Here is a 24158-nt window from a genome sequence, read left to right on the forward strand (position 1 = left end):
GTTTAAGTAGCTAGGGATGCAGACGATGTGGCACTTCCATGGCAACTTTCTCAGGGTGGTAGGGTTGTGACAGTTAACTGTCTCTTTGTCATCATCGATTGTCACCTGGTATGTGCCAGGCCTGTGTGCACTCCGCAGGGGTGGGAGTTTAGGTGAAAAATGTGGCCACAAGCTGGGTCCGGGCTTCCTCGCCACGTGCCCTGTCCCCTCCCATGGGCAGCACCTGTGCCTGTGGTTGGGGATGTGGGGGCACCACCATGTCCACCGGGACGCCCTGCCGTGTTGCAACATTGTGCAGGACACATGCTGCCACAATGATCCTGCACACTACTGGTGGTGCATAGAGTAGTTGCCCACCAGAGCGGTCAAGGGAGCGGAAACGTGACTTGAGCACTCCGAATGTGCGCTCCACTATGCCCCTGGTTGCAATATGGGCGGCGTTGTATCTTACCTGGGGTGGTGTGGTGGGGTTCCGGATTGGCGTCATCATGTGGTTGCTCAGAGGGTAGGCACTGTCCCCTGGGGAGGTGATAATAGTTGAGATTATTAGGGTTTGGATATTTGTCTGTGTGTGACTTGCATGCATGTGCAAGGGCATTTGTACTGACCTAGGAGCCATGTGTCGCCATGCTGCCCAGCTTCCAGGGCCCGGCTCAGGGCGGACATTCTGTATATGAAACTGTCATGGGTGGAGCCAGGGTAGTTTGCATAGACAGAGGTGATGATTCCCTTTGCATCACATACCACCTGTACATTGATGGAATGCCAGTGCTTGCGGTTTCGGTAGATGTGCTCAATGGCCCTAGGTGGACGTAGGGCCACATGGGTGCAATCTATGGCACCGAGCACTTTGGGGAAGTGTGCCACCCTGAAAAAATCCAGGACAACGGCCTGCCTTTCTGCGGGTGTTCTGGGCATGTATATGTGCCTGCGGACTGAGGGGCGCGCTGTCATGATTGCCAGTACCTGGTGTAGGCAGCGTGACTGCGTGGCCTGTGAGACCCCCCCACTATGGCAGTGGTCCGCTGAAATGACCCAGTGGCCAAAAAATGCAGGACATTGAGCAGCTTCTCCAAGGGGCTCAATGCTTGGGAGCAAAGGGTGGGGGATGTGAGGTCATCTTCCCACTCCCTGACCAGGTCTAGGATGATATGGGGTGGAAACCTATACCTGCCATAGACCTGGTCGTCAGGCATCCCAAAAAGGCTTGTCCGTGGTGCGAAAATGCATGCCCTGGCTATTCTCCTCCTCCTGCGGTGTCCCACGATCAGTGCAGCGACAAATGGGGCATTCATCGTAGCTGTATATACGCGTTTGTTGTTTGCGCGCACTTTTATGCTGTGCGCGGGGACGCTTCCGTCTGCCTTCATGTGGCAGACGCGTTGACGCGTGTGCCCGTCTTTTGCCGTGCGTGGGTTTCCCGTATTCGGATACGGTCCGAGTGTCATCGCGTGTGATCGGAGGGGAGTGAGCATACACGCAACTGGCCTGGGTACGTGTGTTTCGGGGTGCGCGGGAAGTTCCACACGCGATTAGCCTGGGTACGTGTGTTCCGGGGTGCCAGGAACTTTCACACGCGATTGGTGGAAATCCACGTGTGTTCTGTCATCACGTGCAATGAGGGAAACACCTGCGTGCGTCACGTCACAGACGCGCTCACGCGCTAAGGGCCTTTGGTCCAATGAAATCGCATATGCGTGCTGCCGTGCATACGCGGTAAGGGCCTTTCCTCGTATTACACGCGGACGTGCAATTTTCCACGCGCGCTTACGCGCATGGGCCCTTTCCTCGTATTACACGCGGACGTGCAGTTTTTCACGTGCGCTGAAATGCCCATGCACGTCTGTACGCGTCACGTCACAGGGGCGATTGACCTTGAGGGGCCTTCTGTCCAATGAAAATGCGTATGCGTGCAGACGCGCTTACGCGCTAAGGGCCTTTCCTCGAATTACACGCTGACGTGCAGATTTTTCACGTGCCAAATCACTCCGTATCAAGCTGGCCACGCGTAGGCACACGGAAGACCACGCTCCTGCACAGAAGGCCGAACTGCTGCCCCCCAGAGCCCCGAGCACGCTCCGACCTGCCATCTGCTGCTGCCTGACTGCCTGCTGCCCACGTGCCCTGCCATTTGCTGCCTGCACATCAGCCAGGGATGCTGTTGCTGTGACCACCCCTGCTGGAACCGAAGACTCCCGACTGGGATTCCATCGCTCCACAGCCCAGCCCCAGGACCCAGTTGCCCACCCACTCCTGCCTCTGGGGTTGTCATGTCGGGGCAAACACCATCTGTGACCACTGACAACCCCCGGCCAGAGAGGCAGAGGGGCACCAGCTTCAGTGCCACCGAAGTTGGTGTCCTGGTGGAGCAAGTCCTGGGGCAGTATGATGCCCTCTTCGGAAGTTCCCGCGCCGACAAGGAAGGACGGACTCAGATCTGGACTGACATCGTGACTGCCATCAACGCGGAGGGGGTGGCAGTCCGCGATTTACAACATGTCAGGAAGCGCTGGGAGGACTTCAGGTCCAGGACCCTGAACAAGGCCCGGCTCCTCTTGAAGGCAGCGGATGCCAAGGGGCGCCGGGGCCACTTGTCAGAAGAACAGATGAGGGTCCTGGAACGCATATCCCCAGCGCTCCATGTCCAGGTCCTTGAGAAGCAGACCCATCTGGAGTCGACGGTGAGTGTGCATGCATCCTGATTGTGAGCAGTGCGTGTGGTGATTATTCAGTAGTGTGCAGGTTGCACATCTGTTTGTATGGGGTCGAGTATGCGTCGGGGTGTACAGGGCCATGGGGCTGACACATGCGAGGGCTGTAATGTGTGAGACATGGATGGTGCTTGTGTGTGTAGGCTTGCATGCCAAATGCAGTTGTGTGGGCACACATGTTTGGATGAATGTGTATGTAAGTAGACATGTCCGTGATGTCACGCATGTATGTTGTTTTCGGCTGCATGTATCAGCACTGTGTACATGTGCATGTGTGTGTATTTGACAAGGGTGCAACAGTGATGCAACATGGATGCATGTGACAGCGGTATGTGGAAGCCTGATTGGCAGATGTGACATGGATGCCCGTCTGAACAGTGCGACACTTGGCAGAGGTGTACACATGCATGCAAGTGTGGTGGTGTGTCTACATGTGTGGTGCACTTCCTGTGTTGCATGTGATGTCTGGCTCACCTTTGGCTGCTCATGCTGTTGTATGTGTATGGATGGTGGTGGCAGTTGCGATATGGCTGTGGTATGGCTCATGTGTGCGAGTTGTAATGACATATGTGTTGGGGATTGTGATGACATGTCTGAGGTTTGCCAATGCCACTCATGTACAACTGTCATGTGTGTATGTGTCCATTGTACAGTGCCCTGATGCCTGTGTTTCGTTTCTCCCTGTCTGCAGCGTCAACTGATGAAGAGGGCGGAGAAGGTGCTGTGGAGCACAGCAGCGGGGATCCGACCGCCAGCCGGAGACGCAAGGCCCGGCTCCCCTCCCAGGTTGTCATCTCGTCGGGGAGTGAGGAGTCCGGTGCCGCGTCCCAGGCCGCAGCTGCCGGGGGGAGGTCCAAGAGGCGGAGGTTGGAGTTGGACTCCTCGGCAGCAGAAGGGGCAGCTGGGACCCCACAGGGCCCAACAGGGGAAGATGGCACGGAGTCATCCAGGTTGGTGGGGGGTTTGGTGGAGGAGGAGGCCGTGCAAGCACCAGAGACGGGGTCTGGAGGTGGGGATCCCACTGGTGCTAGTGGTGCAGTGCGGGACCAGGGACAGGAGGCAGCACAGGCCGCCGCGGAGGTGCCTGTGTGCAATCCTGTCCCCGATCCTGTCCCTGCATCATCTTGCACCAGCAGGGATGCCTACGTCCAGACCCGTTTTCAGGCAGGGGATGAGCTCACGTCAACTGGCCTTCCTCTGCCTGCGGACGTGGCTATCCAGGTCCGGGTTGAGCCTGTCCTGGCTGGTGTGGCGTTGCGTCAACAGGCCATGCGAGGTGACCTGCAGTCTTTTCATGAAGAGACTGCGAGTCATCTCGAATGGCTCGTTGACCACGTCAGCCTGCTGGGACAGGTCACCCAGGCCGGATTCCTCCGTCTGATGGGGCTTGCTCCGACCCCCTCCTCAACTGGACCCCCTACGCGCCAGTCGTCCTCTGTGCCATCTTCCCACCTATCAGTCACCTGGGTGCCCTGTGGAGCTGCCTCTGACGGTGCGGCCAGGCTGGTGGAGGAGGCATCCCTGCCACAGTCGGGAGTCGGACGTCCAGCAGGGGTGGCCACATCAACAACTGCACCCCAGCCGGCGGAGGATGTGCAGGCAGCAGGAGGCAGTGCACGGGCAGAGGCACAGCAGCAGCAGCAACGTGGTGGGAGCCATGAAGGCTCGGGGCCTTTGACATCGGAGGGGCAGGCATCGGCCGGAGGGCAGGAGGACCCAGGACAGAGAGTGTCTTCCGTGTGGCAGCGGTTGGGCCACGCCATAGATGCGGAGCGGCAGCGGGCGGAAGAGGCACGGCTCACAATGGTCAGGGCGGAGAACTCCATGCGGAGGGCCCTGAGGCGGGCCGAGTGCCTCGAGGCAATACGCAGGGGTTTGGAGGTGGAGACGTCGGCGGCCCTGCCGTCCCTTGGGGCCATGGAGGAGGACCGCCTCCGGGACATTGAGGAGGAGTTCGATGATGCCCTGGCCCGAAACATCCACAAGTGAGCCGTGAAACTAGCCCGCTGCCCTTGTACATAGTTTCTAGGTAGTGTTAGGTTTCATTTTTGTTTTTATTTTATTTGGACCTTTCGGACATTGGCCACATTTTTGTATATAGTTTATTTTATTAGTTAGTGTAGTTAGATAGGTTTCCTTTATTTTGTTGGGATAATGGACCCTGGATTGTTCCCATGTACATAGTTGACAGTTGGATTGTATTTTTTTTTTCTATTTTTAACCATGGAGCAATGGCTTTCTTTTTTATTTCCCATTGGATTTTGTTTTGTGGACATTGACTTTGGACATTACTTTGGATTTTTATTTTTGGTTTTGCTTTTTTTGACGGACATGCTTCTTTTCATTTTTGTACATTCACGTTTCTGTTTCTTCATTTTTTATTCTATTGATGTTTCCTTTAATACATATTATTTTTGGTGAACTTCAATGTGTGGTATCTCATTGGTTTCATGCATTTCATGATATGTGTTTTGTGGAGGCTGCCCCTGGTGGCTGGGGGTGGTGGGAGACATGGGTGGGGGCCTGGTGGAGGCTGCCCCTGCACTGCTGGGGGGTGGGGGTGGTGGGAGACATGGGTGGGGGCCTGGTGGAGGCTGCCCCTGCACTCCTCGGGGGTGGGGGTGCAGGGAGACATGAGTGGGGGCCTGGTGGAGGCTGCCCCTGCACTGCTGGGGGGTGGGGGTGGTGGGAGACATGGGTGGGGGCCTGGTGGAGGCTGCCCCTGCACTGCTGGGGGGTGGGGGTGGTGGGAGACATGGGTGGGGGCCTGGTGGAGGCTGCCCCTGGTGACTGCGGGGGTGGGGGTGGTGGGAGACATGGGTGGGGGCCTGGTGGAGGGTGCCCCTGGTGGCTGGGGGTGCAGGGGGACATGCGTTGGTGGGAGGTAGTGCAAGTTGACATGTGGGTTGGCTGGTGGGCATGGCCATGGTGGATGGGGTGCCTGCATGACATGTGCTGGGTAGGCCCCTGTGGTGTGAGCCACCTGCAGGGGCCGTGGAGGGTGTAGAGGGAACACCTGGGAGGACCCACACATGCAATTCACGTGTGCTGCTCCCCGCGCACCCCAGTAATACACGTACCCTGATGGAATTGCGTGTGGAACTTCCCGCGCACCCCTGGAATACACGTACCCTGCTGATGTTGCGTGGGATACTTCCCCCGCACCCTGAAATACACGTACCCTGATGAGATCGCGTGTGTGACTTCCCGCGCACCCCAGAAATACACGTACCCCGCTCAATCGTGTGTGTAACTTCCCGCGCGCCCCCGTAATACACGTACCCCGCTCGATCGCGTGTGTTGCTTCCCGCGCACCCCCGCAATGCACGTGCCCCGCTCGCACAGGCCCAATTGCTGTATGTTGCCACTTTTGTGATGCGCTGGGACTCTACCGCCTGCCTTCTTGTGGCGGACGTGTTTCAGCTTGTGCGTGTCTTTGGCTGTGCGTGGCTTTGCCCTATTCGATTCCATGAATACGTGTGGTTCGAGTGCGTGTGGGCGTTCCGTCTGCTTCCCTGCAGTACATCCCCAGTTACGCCCTTATTTTCGCGCATTGTTCCCCATTCCGCACGTTACGCCCCGTGTCCCGCCCACTTTCTGGTGTATGCGCCGAGGTTGTGCGCTTTCACTGTGCGCGTCGCGCACGTCTTTCGGGATGTTGCAGTGACTTGTGTGCCATGCACGGGTTTGGCGCACATCCCGAGGTGAACACGCGCAGGGACTTCCATGAATCGCACACGTGCGCCTGTTTCTTTGCGCTTGCGCCTGCTTGCGCCTGCTTGCGCCTGCTTGCGCAACGATTTTCGGCGCACGTTTGTTCCATGAATCGGCCCCTTAGTGTTGGAATGTTCTCACTTTAGGGTCGCGCAAACAAATCTGTTAATGAAATTTACCAACATTGAGTTTGAGGACTGACTTGATTCTCTATGGAACAGGATGATGGTGGGCAACCATAAACCTTTGATATTGCACTTGTACAGTTATTAAAATCCATTGAAATTGAATTGGAGATTCATGACTGTAGTGATGCAAAAACAGAAATAGCTCAAGAATAATATAGCTGGGCGTATATAATGAACTAAAGGCTGACACGATATGTACTTTGCACTAGGGTCTGGTCCGCCATGGATCAACTTACGCATTGATTTACATGAATACTGAATGCTGAACCATTAAAAGTGTTTGTATAGTCTGTGTTGTAAACAACATATTTTAAGTTTTACTGTTATTTAGCGATATAACACTCTAAATCGACTCAAAGTGCAAATAGTAATGTGTGATATTACTGGATTTTATGAGCTGTGCGTGGTAGTACATAAGTATCTTCTAGGAAAATACATGTGTTCTGTGATCCTAGCATAACTCCAATTAAATTTGAATCCGTTTATGCAACAGTGAGACAGTGAATATGCGAAATTGCAATTGTTATTTTTTATATGTAAGCGGCTTGGAAATGTTTTTAGATTATGTAATATGTTTTTAGATTATGAATATGTTGAAATGTAATACATTTTGTAAAGGTTTTACTAAACCATAAACACATTTTCAAAAATTAAAATTAAAAAAAGCCCTACATTAGCATTATTTTGTGTGCTCCTGTATGCCATCTGCCCCTAATGTTAACAAAAAAAAGTTAATTGGGGGGCATGGGCGCGAATGACGTCATTTGGAATCTAGCTCGTGTTAGGCAACTTCTGTGCGCACTTTTGTAAAGTTGGCTACCCAGCAAACACTGATAGAGAAAACAGACACTTCGTATACCCAAGCGCTTCTCACGTCCGAGCGCCCGTTCTCGGATCACGCGCTGTTCCAGCATGCGTGTGCATCCTCACTTGTGCGGAAACACTGCCCAGAGAGCAGCTCCTGGCGCATGGAATCACGGGTAATATAGTTCAAGCTGCAGGAGCGTAACACCCTGTGGGCGGTGGCCGCTCTGGAGCTCGGAAACCACAGCTCCCGGCAAGACCTGCAGTGGGTGGAAAGGTGCCGTCGCTGCGTTGCTAGGGCCTTGCAGCGGTCTGGTTTTACCGCGGAGAGGGGGGTCAGCAGGTAAGAGAGGGTACAACGTAGGAGAAGGGAGTGGGGTGAAAGCGTCGGAGACCAGCTCCGTAGATTGGCGATACCGAGTTTTCCTAGATCCAGCAACCCTGGGCTCTAGAGACGTGATGAGCTGCGGGAAGGCAAAGCCCGGGGCGGGGGAGGAGAGCGAATCCGGGAGGCCGTGGGCAGCTGCAAATATGACAGCAAAAGAACAGTCTATTTTTAATGTAATTGTGCACATTTCATTACATAAGCTAATGCTATTTTGTACTGTGAACATTTAATAATCGCTTATCCGTGTACTTTTAATAGCTCTTTAACCGTAATTGCTTTATTTTGTGCACACGCGTATGTCTTACCCCCAATATCTGAATATGAATATATATATTATAATTTGTTTAATGAAATTAGTTTCTTTTTTAACTGAGTATTTCTCAAACGTACTTTAGCCAAATTCAAATTACCGTTCCAGTATAATAAAACGTGTACGCTAGAATCAAATGTATTCATTCATATGTTCTAGTTCGATTGAGCCCTGCTTAATTGGATGATTTTTTTGTTGGTGCGGTGCTTTTTTCCGTTGATCTTCCTCCCAGACACATCCAGCTCTTCGTTCGAGTGTACAGTTTGCTTTTGTGCAACAGCTAGTGCTTTACAGTGATACTGTAGTTAGTACATACATTGAAAGTGCACAATGTACTCATTTGTTGCGGTTTACTATGCATTAAAAGTCTTGCCAGAGCACAGGAAGCAGGGAAAAAGTATGTATTCTCCACAACTTTGGAAGCGAGCAATTTAGGGGGACATAAGTTTCATTCATTTTGTCCCTTGTATACCGTCTTTTATCATACTGATGGCCCCAACTCGCTGTTGGTTGAACGCCCTCGGAGGGACTGGAGTCTAAATGTGGGAGTAGTTGGCAGGTGCTAGTATGCGTGTGTGCATTTCAGCCATTAAAGTTATGTGATGGTGACCAAGACCTTGCTAGTCACCCATGTCTGAATGGCATGTGGATGGGCGCACTGGAAGTAAACTATGAACTAAACAGTAGGTTGTGTTTAAGGCGATGGGGAATTATGTGAGAAGCTACAGTTCGAATTGTTTTCATTAATGGTAGCTTCATTTTAATGACAGAGGTGTTGTGAAGTAGTGTTTGTGTTATATGCGAGTGCAGGGTGTGTGGAATGAGCCAGTGCCTTCCGCTAAGTTACAAAGGTGCGCTATGCGAGGTGAGAAAATGGGTTAGCTCTACAGACAGCAATGTCTACATCCTGGCTTCCATCTATGTACAAAGAGCATTGCAATGTTTCACAGACGATCTAAACGCTAAATTAATACATAATACTCACCCTGTTTCCTTCTAGTTCGAGTTTGTTGACAAAACAAATTTAGCGTGCATTTGCGATCACACCTGTAGGCTCCAACCGCGCGGATGCAGATTGGGGGGAAGCCTCCTTTGATTCAGTGAAGATGCATAATCGGCCCTTTTTAGCCAAAACTATTGGCATTGGAGTACAGATATGAAGGTGATTGGATGGGAGGTGGGGGGGCCCAGCCTGTGAATATATATTTTTTTTTTCACTCACCTGTTAAGCGCCTCTGACTAGTATGCTGACCCCTATTTCAGAGGGTTCATAAGAGTCAGGCTATGTGAACGGCTGGACAGAATTTGCATGGGACTCTGCTGTATTCTATGCGAGGTGCCATTCGGACCGAGGATGAAAGGTAATGTATGCTTAGGGTGGGTGTAGTCAAACGGTGTGTATTGCAGATGATGGTGGCTGTGCGGGCTGTACTCCCGCTGGGGCACAGCTATATTCCCTGGGATGCAGTGTATGAGGGTTTGGAATAAGGAAGGCTGAAGTAAGTGTGGCAAAACACAACACTGGCAAGACGCAAAACCGCATACCCACCCCTGAAAACACTGTTGGAAGAGAAAATGCGAGCTTCACAAAACACAACAGTGGCGAGATCCACAGCAGTAGACATACATGTGGAGCATTCTGGGGGGGGTTGCATGTGTGTGTGTGTGTGTGTGAATATAAACCATGGCTAGATCCACTGTGACAAACCTGTACTTGGAACGCTGTGAGAAGCACAATATCAGTGTGGTAACTACGACAATGGTAAGAATCAATGATGTCTCTTACCTGAAAGTAGCTTCAGAGAGCGAGCGTTGCATCTGGCGGGGCTAGGGCTCGAGGGCGAACAGAGATGGTAGGCGCGAAGAAAGACAACCCTTTGCCGGATGCTCGGGCATGGCTGCGCTGCGGGAGGGGAACAAATATGGTGTTCTGGGTCGTCTCGTGCCCTGGCACACCAATTTGCTGAAAAAGGAACATTTTGTGCTACTTTCTTTTATAAATCACAATTATGAATCTGATGTATGCCCCCATGTCCTGAGAGTGAGGTGAGGGGTGTCAGGGTTTGGGAATGGTGTTACTTAAACTTGGGAGCAACTCGGCATATCGTCTACAATTATTTGGTGTAAGTTACCCCTTGAATTTATTTACTCGCAAAACAAGTCAACAACATGACACCGACAAGCCCTAGACAGGATGATACACATCTGCTGAACATCTATCAGCAATGACATTTTTAGTATGACTCGGTCACTTGTAAAGTACGGATGGCTTTAAAATATGGCATTATTTTAAGGATTTAAATGAAATCTTGGAAACTAAAAGGCGGGAGATGCCCAATGAAAAAGTACACATTGTGCCTACTGTGTAGGCATTCTTTTGGTAAAGAGGGCTTGGAGGTTACCAAGTGTATATTTTCTATAGCCAAGTAAGTGGAAGGGCTTGTCCTAGATTAAGGGACCAATGCAGAAAAGGCAATCGTGGTTATCTGAAAAGATGAAATGATTCAGGCCTGCTGACTGCGACTGAGAGACTGCCAGGAAAGTTGGCATCATAGAAACAATGGGAGTGTCTAGTACCTCTATTGGCTTATGGGGGAGAAGATACAATAATGATTAATTGCTTTTCATTTTATAAATCATGTTGCCCTAATTGCAATGCGATTTCAGAGAAGATGAGCACATGTATTATTCTGTGCCCCAAGCTCCAGCCAGCACAGGACCTATACAAAGGAAAGCCGAGATCCAGGCTGCAGGCTGACCCAAACTTTACTTTAAATGAGCACTTTGGCACATTGAAACTGCAGGTAAGAGTGATTGCTGTGTGGGAGCTTATCTCTGTCTTTGGCTGTAAATATTGGGAGGGAGTCGGGATGGTACTAAATGAGTTGGCCCTTCTCTATGATCTGCCATTCCTTCCCCCAGAATTTTTCTATTTCATGACTTTTCTGCTCACTTTTGCACCCTTTATTGATCGTATATCCCCCCTTTTTTTCTTCACTTTTATCTCAGCCACCAGACCATATAACTTTCACTCTTTCCCATCTACCCCCACCCCCCCCCGAGAGGCTCTTCTTCCATCTATTCCTTTCGCACACCTCCTTGCTTTCTAAATCGATTGTCTTTGCTGCCCACCTTTTTATTTTGTATTTTTTAAAGCGCTCACACAGCCCGCGGACATCGAGGCGCTGTTCCAGGAATTGTTTTTTTTAAAAAAAATTTTGCGTAAATGTTTTTTTTTTTTGTCTTCGTTGCGTATTTATAACGCGCTTCAATACCCAGAGGTTTCTAAGCGCGGACCCGGGTATCGAACCTGTGTTGCTTCGTGTCGTCGTGCTTCCAAGGCGAGCACGTTGCCGCTGAGCTGTCCTCCTGCGGAGCTGTACATTCCACTCAGACTGCAATGGCCTTAAAATAAATATATAATGGGCTTTCATGTGCGCATGCAAAAGGCTATTGTGTGCATGCATCTGAAAGGATGTGGAGTGCATGTATGTGAAAGGCTGAGTGTGCACATTTGAATTTTTGGTTTGCATGCATGTGAAAAAGACTAGAGTTTGTGTGCATGAAAAGCTATGCTGCTCGTGAAAGGCTAGGTGGGTGTGCACATGTAAGGATGAGGCATGTGAAAGCCTGCATTGCTCATGCAAAGCTGCAGTGCCATGGTATATGTTGCTGTGAGTATTGTACATGTTACCATTTGGACACCAACTTAATTCAATGACCGCACCAAAAGATGAGAGTATGGTTAACTCATCTATTGCTAGGTTCTATAGTCCGGATCAAGCGAGCAAAGTGTGGGCTAGACTTTTTTAATTAATGCACATGCCATATGATGGAAATTTGATGTGCTTGCTGACATCCGACTTTCATGCCAAACGTGAACTTTGCTTTCCATTGAAAGCTGGCAGGTTTATAATTAATGTGACTGCAAATAAAATGCATGAAGCCTCTCCTAATTTGCATGTGTATTCTCATCGCTGGGAGTGATAACACAGAAAATGACCTCCTATGTAGTCTTAGGTACTCGTTGGGATGATGGTAAAATACGTTTCTATAAGTAAGCTAAGAGACAAATCATTTTGTTCAGACTAACGAGTGTCATAATTATACATGAAGTAACATTTCTACTGCCTAGTAAATTGAAGGGCTCGCCCAAGACTAGTACAAGCTTATTACAGATAGTGTCATCAAATGTAAAGTATAGCCTCATATGCTGTATATTATTATTCCACTCCAGATTTTGAGACATATCCAGGAGCAGCCTTATAATCCCAGGCACTTCTATCATATGTAACTTGCAGCAGCCTCAAATGCCAGGGTACTGTCTTTTCATGCCGCTGGCTGCCACTGCAAGCCCAGAAAGTAATCGTAAGAAAACTGCAACTTGATATTGCCCTGATATAGTGATTCCTACAATAAGGTAATGTATATCCTTTCAAGAAATATATCTAAAACATTGATCAACCAAGACAAAATCAAAACATTATTAAAAAAACATGCATTATACAATTGAGATGTTCCAATAGTATGAAAATACCAACCAATCACGATACGTATTACAGTGGACACATATACGACTTTACATATATCAATGTTTATACATAAATTATGGATTATCCTTTCAGGTCTGACACCATTTCATCTGTCAAGTTAATTGCCATAGTGAACAAACCAAGCCTTGTCCGACATGTTTCAATCGCTTAGAAATGTATGGGATCTTCCTCTGGGGCATGACAAAATTGTATATTGTGCAAAGAATAACAAGACCTACATAAATGGCAGATCACAGAACAATACAATACAGACTTCAAGTATTACAAAACAATGCCCTCAGATCGGTCTTGAATATCCCTCATTCCTCCCACATCACAGCCATCAGACGTGATGCACTTTGGCTCCCTGTGCGCGACAGTATCGCGTTATGATTGCTTGTCATAACGCATAAATGCCTATCTAACACGGCTCCAAAATACCTCATTGATAAATTCGCAAGGAATCAGTCAGACAGACACACCAGATCCCTCTACCTCAACCTTCTCAATATCCCTAAATATAAAATGAAAACTGCAGGAGGCTCCAGTTTCCCGGTACTTGCGGCCAAATGCTGGAACACACTGCCCACCCCTCCCACCCCAGCCATCAGAGTGGATTCCTCTTTCTGGGCCTTAGGAGCTAAATCCTGGCTCTTCGCTCAGCACTCAACCTAACTTAGCTATCAGCAAAAGCCCCGCCCTTCTCCTGCTTGCTACACTGTATATAATTGTATAGATTCCTCCTGCATTTACGAACTTAAGCATTCTTGTCCCGAGTCTGCTCTTTAACCCTAGCCAGCTGACTGCCTAGGCCCGCCTATATGGGGCCATTACGTGTCGGCTCTATTGTAAATTTGTACCTATGTAACTTTTTATACTGTACATTTTGCCTCATGCCTATAATCATGTACCGTGTTGTTTTGTCAAGTAAAAGCACCCAGATACACCTGGGTTAGGCGAGCTATATAAGTAAAATAAACTAATCATTAATCTCCAAATACACATGAATACCATTTCAAAAGAAAAAGCCAAGCAATTCTCGACTAACCTCCTGCGGTTGAAGGAGACCTAAATGAGATGTTTGACCATAAAGTTTCCAGAAACACACATATGTCCCTAAGTGACTCATCTGTAGACATTGACCTGATAGGGATGCAATTAATCATAATTTAACATTGATCATATGCCTGTATATAAGCTCTCTCAGTGAACTAAAAAGTGATGAAATTAGCCTAAACCATACTGTTTAGTAATAAGGCACATATTTGTTTGCAGAATTGGTGGCCACGAAGCAAGACACTCTTTACCGCGGATTGCAGGTAGCTGGTGTTTACTAAAAGAAAACCCAGTGGCCCACGGGGACGGTGTAAGGTGCCATACCTTAATGTTGTTAACATTAAAAACGGTTCATTGTTCTTCACTTACTTGCTGAATGAAGTGGAGAGCTACATGAAAAAACACAGCTACAACAAAAGTGGGAGGTGCTGCACCCAGGAGTCCACACACTAGTGCAGGAAGTAGTTGTAGCAGTACCTCACTCATTGCAGAATCTGGGGTTTTACTCTCTCCGTTTGTGAGCAACGTCCTTAGGTTTCCCTGTGGCAGATGTCCCCTTTCTTGAAGGTGCGGCTCATGTCACTGGTTTGAACACATCGCCTGAGAAGTGAAGGCAGCATAAAGGGTCTGTGATGGGATGTCATATGCCAGGGTGTAAAAGCTCTAGCTTTTTCATTATAGTTCTAAAGTGATGCAGCCAATTCTGTGAAGATAGTTATGATATTCAGACTACCCTTTCATTAATGCTCCATTTCAAAATGATGTATAGTGCACTCATACGCCTTTGCTGAGAAAGGCTACAGGTGCCCTCACTCCCATCGCCGTAGTGGCAAAGGGCAGGCTCAAATGTCGCGCATCCCTGACAGTTTATTTAAGACATCCGCTTCCCTTTGAACAACCTGGTGTATGTTTGCCTTTAGAAGGTGTGACCTTGAAGGAAACTGCAAGAGGTTGCCTGAGCTGGTTGAGGTAACTGAGGGTGCAGGGTTAATGTGGCATTGGGGCCGCTCAGTGGAAGAGGCGCGCAAGTGGGACCCCACAGAAATTGACTGGGAGAAGAAGGGCAGAGTCAAAAGACTGACATTGTGGTGGATGGCCTTCTGGATCTTTTTCCGCAAAGTTGGTCTTTTGTTTGCAGGGTTTGCCATTACCCATTTCTGTGCTCCTACAGAGCAGTTGTTCTATTGTCAGAGGGTGTGCATTTGCTTGATTTTAGAGAGTAACATAGGTAGGTAAGCAAAATTATCTGGAGCCCTTCTGTTGTACCTTTTTTCTCCCACTTCCTGTCCCGCTTTCCTCATCCTCTGTCTCTTTCAGTGTAGCCTTTTTATCGTTATTGTTTCAGCAGTGTGTAACTTTGTGACCTCATTATCTGTTGGTGAAGTGATAGTCTGGTCTGTAGTTTTTGTTGGAGTTAATTGGACTGTGCAGTGAATTTTCTCACAAGGTGGCACATACATCATACCAATGTATTTGGCACAATGTGCATGCTCCCGTCCATCAAACAGAGTATTATCTATCCTGAGGGTGTTCACAATCCCAGAAATGGATCATCCAATAAATGAATAGCTCCTCCCACTTCTTTCAGTGATTTAAAAAAAAAAGAATTATCAATTGGAAGCCTTGAATAGCCCGACTCTTAAAACATTGTAGCTAAGAGATGTTTGTCGAATCTTAATAATTCAAAGAATATAATCTAAACTGAAGTTTTCTTCTTGTTGTCTGCACCTTTCTTAAACGTTGTAAACTAATGAAATGTATATGAGAATTCAAATGAAAAGTTTATATATAAACTATCATTTAAAAAAAAAAAAAAAAAAGTCGGAAACACACTTTTTACCCCACAAATTGTATAACGAGTGACCTGTAAAGATTTAAGCCTTTGTGGTTTTGTGTGCACCGGTAATAGGTGGAGTGCCCTTATCGTCTTCTCCACCACAGCATCTAACGATGGGACGCTGATTGACATAAATCACTGTTTTAGTAGCAACAATCCTTCTGTGTCCTTCGGGAGCCATGTTACTGATGTGTTGTTGCTGTTTGGAAGCACAATGCAGCATGTAGCTCATTCTTGTGTTCAGAAAGTTCTCATTGAATACCCAATACATACATACAATCCTGAAGGCCTTAAATCGGCGGTATTCAAACTGTGGGGCGCAGGTGCATCCATGGGGGGCCCTGAGAGCTCAGCATGAAATATAAAAAAAAAAAGAATTTTAATTTGAAATGTTTTATTTTAGATAAAAATATTTAGAAATAGGCAGGGGTGGCTCACATGGTCGGGCTGAACTGTCTCTGGCAACAATGAAAAAGTGGCCCGCAGTTGTAAATGGACATTCATTCCTTTAGTCACAGACTGGGCCTCATTAAGACTATGGCGATACGGTAACAGCGGTGCCGGTAGTTACCGGCACCGTTGCTACCGTACCGCCATAGTAAGAGTTGTGCTTGCGGGTGCCTGACACCCCGCCAGGTGTGACCTGGCAGGCCGTGCGGCACTCGCGAGCACAGCTCGTCGGATGCACCGGCACCATTATTAACAGTGCCGGTGCATCCAAGCTCCCCATTCCCATTGAGCCCTATGGGGATCTACCGGTACCAGCACCCACGAAAGGGGATCCGCCTAACTCGCCATGATCCGGTAATTGCCCATTCGCGGGTGCCGGACCCGGATGCAACTCCGGCGGCAGCCGTGCCTTTTTTACCGGCACAGCTACTGCCAGGGTTGTAACGAGGCCCACTGTTTCAATAGTACCGAAGGGGGTGCTTTGTGTTAAAATGTAAGTAAATTGTGATATATTCAGCAATAATGGTCAAAATTACCAACTGCATAGTTAAGTAACTCATCAAACTGGTCCACATTGGCCAAAATGGTGGCCCACTTTGACTGGCCCACAATAGCATTTTTTTACATTTTTGGTACAGGCATTGCCCTATAGGCCAGTCCGAGCCTGGCAGCTCATCCATAATGGCGAGGGGGCGCCCACCCAGTGGCCCCTCACCCATTATGGAGGAGCTAAGGAGTCAGCCCAGTGAAAGAGTGAGCACTCCCTCAGCTGCTTTTTACAGCTGATGGCTGGCTGAACTGTCAAAGGGAAACAGTGTTTCCCTTTGACAGTTCAGTTTAGTTCCCCAGCCGCACATGCTCACTGAGCCATGCAAGTGCTGGGGCGTTTTGCTTCGCCAGCATTGCATAGCTCATTGGAAATGCTGGCTGGGGCACTGCATGTCTGTATGTCCGAGGGGGATCTCCTGCGCCTCCTCACACATACGGACAGAGCAGCCTGGAGGAGGGTGTTTCAGCACCCACACGCAGGCCAATGCAGAAGGTACGTTTTATGTTCATTGTTTTTATTTAAACATGTGTATGGATGCGTGAATGCTTATGTTATGACTGAGTGTATGGTGATGGATGCTCATGTGAATGATAGAGTGATTGCTGTATGAATGTGCAGCGCCTTGCATACACACATAATCATGTTGATTGTGTTGGGCCCAGTGGGGCCCAGGGGACAGGGATGGTATCTTTTTACTGGACATCTATAATAGATGTCCAGTAAAAAATGTCATGCCTGCCCCCTGGGCCCCCCAGCACCAATTGCAAACTGTTTGGCTATTTAGCAAATTTTGGTTAAAAGTATGCTCTACAATGCAACATTTTAACCCATTATTTAAAAAAAATTCACAGGGGGGAAACCCCCCGAACCCCCTTTATTGGTTCGGGCTCCACTATGCTCGGTCGCTATGGCATTTTTGGGGGAAATAGTTATGCCCCTCCACTTAAAAAAAAATCACCAGCTGCCACTCGTCTTCAGACTGTGTTGGGAACGGGATGGGGGGAACCCAGGGACTATGGTGGGAGCACAATGGGCGGGAACCATGGGATGGTGGTGGGAGCAGAGTGGGGAGAGCCCAGGGTGTGTGATAGGGTGGGGAAAGACCACAGACTGGGTAGGAGTGGGATGAGGGAGCCCAGCGACTGTGATGGGAGAAGGTGACGGCGCGCAATATATACTCTCCATTTTGCATTTCTGGGGAGTCCCGACCTGCCCAAATTTTGCTCGGGGGGGGGTGGGGGAGGGGCCCGGCCAAAAAAGTTTGAAGACCACTGCCTTAAATTCTCCTCTTTATTTGGAGAGTGCATCTTGCCATCATCAGTTTGCAAACATCCTATAGTGTTGGGCCCGTTCTATGTGTGCTTGTCAATTTAAGACCATCACTGAAGCAGAGTTTATGTGCTTAAGTTGATAGATTGTTCTGAAAGTAGTAATACAGCTTCCCCATACTGGTCATTTTATTAAGAAGGTGCAAAAGTGAATCCCGTTTCTTAAAATGTGTTATTTAAAAAAAATTATAATTTTAAAATGCTTTTCCACCTTTACTACAAATTTCTACAGCAAGCCCAACTTCCCTGAAAACCTGGTCACTTGGCAACAAAACAAACCCTGTCCCCGATGAACTGCTGTTCTGTCCGGATCACCTACTCTTCTTTGATGGAAATGACCAATGCTTAAATAAATGATACTCCTGAAATGTCCTTGATAGGAAGTTCTCATAGTGACCGATTAGTCTGAAGCAGTCCAAAAGAACCTCCGTCCCAATGTGCAAGTAATGGCTTTGGAGAATCAATCCGCGATTAACTTCAAGGTGAACATGGGACCACAACAAGATGACGTTTGGTCCTGCAAAGAAAAGGTTGATATTAGTACTAATGCAAGGCAAAAAGACAACACAGCCAGACCAAGCATTATCCAGGTACATAGTTGGAAATTGGGGGGTGCTCATACTTTTAGTCTGGAGCCTGTTTAGCTAAAGGCCAGAAACTACCAGGAGCTAATTTTGTCTCCTCAGCCAATGAGCACCATACAAACATACATGTGTCACAGTATAATGCTTCTATCATAGATTTTCTTCTCAGATGCATACAATTGCATATATTCCGTGCTTTGTGCGGCAATTGGTATGTTCACGAATAACAAACTTGTTAACATTTATAAAATGCACGTTCTGTGTATTCATAGCAAAAGCACACATTAAATGTTGGAAGTACTATCGGGGAGCTTTGAGTTAGAATCCGAGAACATTTGAGTATGTTAGGATCCCAGATGACCCTTGGCAATCCATTGGCAACAAGAACATCAGCAGAGCAACGAGGAAGATATTCAATTTGTTAGACTACAGACAGTCTCCTACGGCATCGGAGGCGGCAACCGAGAATTGAAATTGAGGCAATAACAAGCCAGACTGATCTGTCCCTTTTTAGATATGTGATAAATGGTTTGAATTCGGATCATGAATTTAATGTTTAACTCTGACATGTAACTTTAACAAAGCAGAAGGGGTCGACATGCCAGAGCATGAAGTCGCCTTCCTGAAATAATCCATCACCCCCGCAATTGTACTTTTTGTTTTAACCATCGACCCAGCCCTACGTCCCCTGACTTTATGGGCCCCGGTCAGGGGTCTGCGCAATCCATGCTTTAAAATTACTAATCACTATCTGTTTGAAATATATATGACACCTCAATTACTCATATTTATTATAATTTACACTATGCATGTTTCAACGTGATCTACATGACATTGGCCTAGAGTCATTCTCCCAGCAAAGGACTCACCAAAATCAATAATTCAGTATAATTTAATTTTCCATGGTGACATGCATAGTTCTTGACAAATACTTTAATGGGCTATTAATTCTTAAATACTGGTACAAAAAAGTAACTGGGATATTCATAATTGTCAATCCAATCTTGCTATCTCATTGCTGATAATTGGTTATAAGCCCGAGTGGGCTTTTCATATACATGTCTTATCGGTAGTCCGACTGTTTAGCTACACCTCAACGTGCATAACGCAATGCCAATATTGAACTTCCTATTTAGGGTAAGAACTTTCTCTCATGCTACTTCCTAATTCCACAGGGGGCATGTTTCAACTAATCAATATTTGATACCAACTTCCTCACTCAATATGTGACACAAGGTGATCTAATCTAAAATGTTTATCTCCTGAGGCATCAATTTTGTCCCAAGCACAGTAAAATGCTGCACGAACATAGCAATGATCACCCCCATTGGGCCACACCTGGTTACAAAAGGCTATCTACTGACTCCTGCACCCAAGTCACTTTTTTCCCCAGAAATTAAGTTGCTCAAATTAACGTTAGACTTTTTACATACAGATTCATCTATTTGCAGACCGTGATGTACCCAGAATGCACTGGGAACCTTCAAATTCATTGGTCAAATCATATTGTGAAATGTTATATTTGTGTGCACATGGCTACCCTCTGTAATGGTTCAGCCTTGAGAAAGACCCATGAGGGTTGAAACACTTGTTGGCTGACTTACATCATTTGTAATTAAACCTTCTTTGCTGTAATCATGATTTCTGTTCCCAATATTTTAAATAACTAGAGCAAGATATCTGTGTATAGCCTCTAAAAGTAATTGAGAGAGATTGTGCCTTAAATGTTATAGTGGAGAACATTAATTTGAATAAGATCGGATGGCTGATCAACATATTAATAAAGGAAATGATGCTGTATTCTAGTTAAAATAACTGCGTGCCTTTGTCAATTGAGCTATCCAAAGAGGGAGTAATGCATTGTGAGGAAAGAGGGAACAGAAATGATTTTTGATGTGCTCATGTCTCTAGAGGACTTGAACTACAGTAGAATACCCAAAACGGTAAATAGCCTAACCCTTTCGGTCCAATACATGTTAAAAAAACATTGTCAGAGGAGATTGAATAAGCTGGTTCCCTTAGTCATGTTGTGCTCTTGTGTCATAACAATCTGTTATACCAGTGGGAGTTGGATCATGTCATATACATTCCTTTCAAAGTATGTGCCCAGTTTTTGGTATTACAAAGAGGGAGAAAGGTATTAAGTTTCCCTTTTCCTGCTGCATCATCTACACCGCTGTCGCCTTGAAGTCCCCAAGCTACCTCACTGACAAACTCTGCATCTCCAGAGGTCTGCGATCCACCAGATGTAAGGACATGGGGGGGGGGAAGACTCTGGAGCCTAGATTTGCCCCCTCACTTCTACCTCAAGACCTTCCTATTAAAGGAATATCTCCTTCCTAACACCTAGGTCCACACACACTCCTCTCCCCACCTAACCTTACACTGAGTGATCTGCTCCACCCCTGTTTTCTCCCCTGGTTGCTTGTAAATCCCTTGGTGCTAAATTGACCGCCCTCCTCTGTTGTTAGTTCCCCACTCACTTGTATCTCTGCATCTCTGCTTCCCTCACTGTGTCGCTTCCCCTATGATTTGTAAAGCGCTCCGTTGCTCCGCAAAGCTAGGTCTGCACTCCATGAATAACCTAATCATTATAATTGGTCATTCTACAAGTAACTAATTGTTCATGGATATAATGTTTTCCCTCTGCTGTTAATACCTGCACTGTACTACACTGTGTATTTTGCTCATTTTTCATCACCTGGAGGTCATAGTATAATAGTTGGGAGCTGGTTATAGATGTTTCTTTTTACTGCGATAAACAGTGCAATACTATATTTGTATCCAATATAACATCTTTCTAATGTATTACCTTGAGGTTAGACAAGTAGACCTGCCTTAAATGCATTTGAAAGATCTGACGTGTATTTAATTTGCGACTACATTTTATTAGTGTGCATGTGTTCTGCTTGTAAAATATAGCTGTTGCCATGGCGGTTATAGATTAATGTATAATAGCCCGGTCCCCCTTAAGGTCTGAGTCACACTTTGAACACTCTACATTGCGTCCCTTGTATAATGTCCTTTTAAACTATTTATCTCTCCTAGTAATTGGATAGTCACCTAAATTGTAAATACTATATGCATGCAATGTAATGCTGGTATATTTTCATGTTGCTCAGACTTTAGCCTATGAAAGTGCCATTCACTCCACAGTGCTTTGAGGTCATAACCTTGGCAGTATGTGCTATACAATGATCAAGTAACATAACATATAAGTGCAACTTCGTCTCTCTCGTCTACCCGGGGCTGTCCTGGTATGGCTCTTGATGGGAAGATTTTTGTTAAAATCTCCTTGTGTCATACTGCACTCATTCTGCACACAGCCAATTCCTTGCTCTGACGCCTTTAGCAGGCTTGTCCTTACCAGAATCCCCTCTAGTCAGCAGCCAAGAGGTCGGGGGACAATATGAGTGTGTGGTTAGTAGCCCCCACAACTCCCAGGAACTCTGAGTATATCTCAAGGTGCATCCACAACATGACTTAATGTAATACCACTACCCCCACCAGACTAGCAATGACCTCTATGAAACTTCTGCTGACCAATAAGGGATGCTCTGGCCCCTTCTTTTGATTACATCTGGTGAAAGCACTAAAAACCATTAATTCACCCCAGCGATCACTATCCTCACTCTTATGTTTGTTTTAATTTCACTACATGTTGTGAGTTAAGTCTGTATGTTTTTGTCTCTGCGATTATTTTTTCCACTCTTCCCCCTTTCCTTTCTCTTCTTATGCCCCTTTTCTTTTTCGCCCCACAGACCACAGTCTGGTTGTCACCCCTGTTGTGGGACGGGGGACACAATTTTCCTCTAGACTGCTATGGTTCTGCTCTTTGAGACCACTAGGGTGGTGATGAGTGCAGTTTAAAAAACATAACATACAATGAAGACACTGGTGCCATATAATGCTGGAATGTAGCGCCCTCATTAAAGAGAATACAGGGCAACGGTATAGCCAGGTCAGTATCCCCTGGGCTTTGTGGGAGTGGACCCCATCGGCCGCGGCGGCCCCAGGGCACTTCCAGTGGTGTGGCAACTGACTGGGACTGCCGCCGCACAATCGCGTCCTCCCGGAGACTGCACAGTAACTGTACCGTGCGGTTCGAGTGGACTATTGCTCATGGTGCAATAACACAGCCCAAGCCTGATGCCTTCCACCCCCCAAGTATATAAGAACTGAAGGGTTGCAACCACCACGCGGCTTACCGCGCTACAGAGGCCTGGATCCCCTGCGCCTTGCTGTTTCCCTAGGGGCGGGCATCCCACCCAGCCAGGACTCTCAGGACTGCAATCCTTTGGTGGCATAGCCAACGGACCCCCGAGGCGACAAGCGGACCAATAGCAACTCCACCAAAGGCCCGGACATAAATGTAAAGTGGTCGCCAACCCTGTGACACGGCTGGGGATGAGGGGGTGGAGGTTAAACAACCACAGTTAACAACTGATCTGAACGGGGTCAATCCGGCCACAGCACCTAGTAGCATAAGGGGGCATGTGCCTGGAGTGCATTACCCACCGCCACACTCTCTAAAAACCCCCTTGAAACTAATGGTGCCCCAGGGTAAACCGTGTACATTATCTGAGTGAGGTTGGGAGAAGCCAAAACATTCAGCCGCGGAGGGCCCTGAAGAGGGAGGTGAACCATACAGATAAGCTGAAAGCAAGAAACCCTCAAGGCTTGATAACAAGGCCACAGCAAAACAGCATTAGAGGCGGTGGAACCATTGCAACAATGCCACATCTGGGCCAGATAATACATCCCTGATCGGCGAGGCCCCTGGGGTAGAATGGTGAACCCAAAATAAAAAAAAGCAAAGATGGAGCAATTTGCGTGCAATGATACGCCACAACCAGCCGCCACCCTCCAACAACCTCAGGGGACGACCCAGCTGGACGTGACCGCCCTCAACCAAACACTACCGGCCTTGAAGAACAGCACAGACAATTTGGGAGCAAAAATGTACGCCCTCAATTGCAAAGTGGACGTGCCAGCAATACAAATAGGCAAACTTTGTGGGCGTATGGCAGAAGCTGATCAGAGAATCGGGGAGGGCGAAGATAAAGTGTCCACCTTATAGCGCAAGGTGGCAGACCTACAACAGGCGGTGAAGAGAATATCAGCTAAGAATGAAGATCTAGATGCTCCAGTGACAAGATTTCCTTCCCCGCATATTGTCTTAACCAAAATTCTTCAGTGCTAAGCTAATCAGTGTGATGTACACAAAGTATCTTAACCTTAAATCCTCTGTGAAATTACAGGTACTCAAAAGGTGTTGAATATCTTGGGGACACATTCTCCACACAGGTCACAATTTCCCTCCCCTGTGTCCAATTGTAACCAGATTCTCTGAGTTTCTTTAGTTTTTATCAGGTTTAATCGAAAGTGCAAGAGTTACGCTCGCCATCTGGGGTTGGGAATTCTTCTGATTTAAAGCAACACATAATTTCTTGATTTCTCACAAACAGTAAAGTTTTTAAAGCATTTCATGTCACAGAACGAGGTTCTAGTTGAAATCTAGTCCATTCGCCTCAATGAACGTTTAACCTTGTTTGGATTTTCAACCAAAATGTCCTCTGTTGCCTCACAATCTGTTGAAATTCTTTGTACGTCCTGTTTCAAATTCGTCAAATAATCACTCTTCCGAGTCCATCACATCCCTTATGTCCTCATACAATGAGTTCCAATGGGCTACTACTATTGATC

General features: G+C 47.4%; 1 protein-coding gene across 1 annotated transcript in view; it reads left to right on the forward strand.

The window, feature by feature from the left end:
• The first annotated feature begins 7603 nt into the window (after positions 1-7603).
• Positions 7604-24158, forward strand: part of SCAMP4 (secretory carrier membrane protein 4) — a 406064-nt gene continuing 389509 nt past the window's right edge. Inside the window, exon 1 of the mRNA XM_069649502.1 lies at positions 7604-7760. The gene's annotated coding sequence lies outside the window, so the exon portion shown is untranslated. The remainder of the gene's footprint in view (positions 7761-24158) is intronic.

This window comes from Ambystoma mexicanum, chromosome 1p, assembly GCF_040938575.1.
Source record: "Ambystoma mexicanum isolate Mex_15411 chromosome 1p, UKY_AmexF1_1, whole genome shotgun sequence".
In the NCBI taxonomy this organism is placed as follows: Eukaryota; Metazoa; Chordata; class Amphibia; order Caudata; family Ambystomatidae; genus Ambystoma; species Ambystoma mexicanum.